Raw genomic sequence first — 1,747 nt, 5'->3', positions numbered from 1 at the left:
CGGGGCCGACGGGGCCGACGGGGTCGACGGGGCCGACGGGGCCGGCGGGGCCGGCGGGGCCGGCGGGGCGGGGCGGGGCCGGCGGGGCGGGGCGGGGCCGGCGGGGCGGGGCGGGGCGGGGCCGGGCTGCGGGGAGGCAGGGAGAACGGATGCCTGTCACCCCGGGGCGTATCCCAGCTTAAGGGCTTCCAGGTGAGGGGCAGGGTCTGGGAGACTCGGTGGCGTAGGCTCCTAGGCGGTCCAGGTCAGTCCCTCGCTTTGTCAGAAGGATGGGGACACATACACACACACACACACACACACGGAAAATGAGAACGATGTGAGAAGATGCACAGGTGAATTAGCTTGATCGTGGTGATTATTTCAGTGTATACTTATATCAAAACATCAGATCGTACACCTTAAATATATACAATATTTGTCAATTATACCTCAATAAAGATAAGAAGGAAAAAAAAGATCTGAGAGAACCCAGAGAATGTTAAGTCCTTGACTGTAGTACTGTTTTATCTGCTCTCCTCCATGTCCTCATCTGAAGTGGGTGTTGACACTTCTGTTTCCAGTGATGATGGAATAACAGGGACCACATATATCTTCTTGTCTTAAACAACTAGAAAACTGGGCTAAATATAGGAAACAATAATTTACAGATATAGGACAACAGGTAACATAGGATAGTGGTCTGAAGTGAGCCCTTCAAGCTTCCCAGCTGTCTGCCTAAAAAGAGTTTCCAGGCCACAGGGCAGGGAGAGGGAACCCAAATAGAGGCCAGCCATCTTCCTGAACAAGGAGACAGAATTTCCAGTTCAAGAATGTGAAGGGGGCTAAAGAGGAAGGAGCTATACAAAGAGAGCTTTGGAGATCGGCAGAGAGTGCCCTTGATTTGAAGGCTGAGTACTGATCTATAGTACTATAGAGTACGATTATGGTACTCAGTAGGGAGGAGACAATTCAGGGCCCAGGAAACACCCACCAGAAAGGAATAAGCAGGAAAATCCCTTGAGCTCATATGGGACTGGGAATTGTTGTGTTCCCACCAGCCAGAATAGAAAGACCTTATAAGAGAGGGCATTGTGTAGGGTCCTCAGAAGGATATTGACTCAATAGTGGGGTCACATTAGCCCCAGTGGCTACTCTGGGTCTGCTGTAACAATGCTTATCAGCAAGTCTCAGAATGACCGAATCAATTCCAAGTAACTCATCTGTGCCCCAGAACAAAAACCCCCAAATATTTAAAGGAATACAACAAAGTCTAGCACCTAAAAAAGTATAATCCAGAATGTCTAGAGCCATCCAAAAATTATCATGCATGCAAACAACCAGGAGAGAAATCAATCAAAAGAAAGACCCAGAAACCCCACAGATGACAGAATTAATAGACAAGGATGTTAAAAGTTATTATAAAAGTACTCAATAAAGGGGCGCCTGGGTGGCTCAGTTGGTTAGGCAGCTGCCTTCGGCTCAGGTCATGATCCTAGGGTCCTGGGATCGAGCCCCGCGTTGGGCTCCCTGCTCGGCGGGGAGCCTGCTTCTCCCTCTCACACTCCCTCTGCCTGCCGCTCCCCCTGCTTGTGTTCCCTCTCTCTCTGTCTCTCTGTCAAATAAATAAATAAAATCTTTAAAAAAAAAAGTACTCAATATGCTTATGAAGGTAGAAGAAAAAATAAACATGATAAGGAGGAAAAGATATATGAAAGATCTATATCAAACTTCTGGAGACGAAAAACATAATATCTGAAATTTAAAA

Source organism: Leptonychotes weddellii, chromosome 6 (assembly GCF_054177405.1).
Source record: "Leptonychotes weddellii isolate Sample4059 chromosome 6, ASM5417740v2, whole genome shotgun sequence".
NCBI lineage: Eukaryota > Metazoa > Chordata > Mammalia > Carnivora > Phocidae > Leptonychotes > Leptonychotes weddellii.
Note: the sequence above shows the minus strand (reverse complement) of the source record.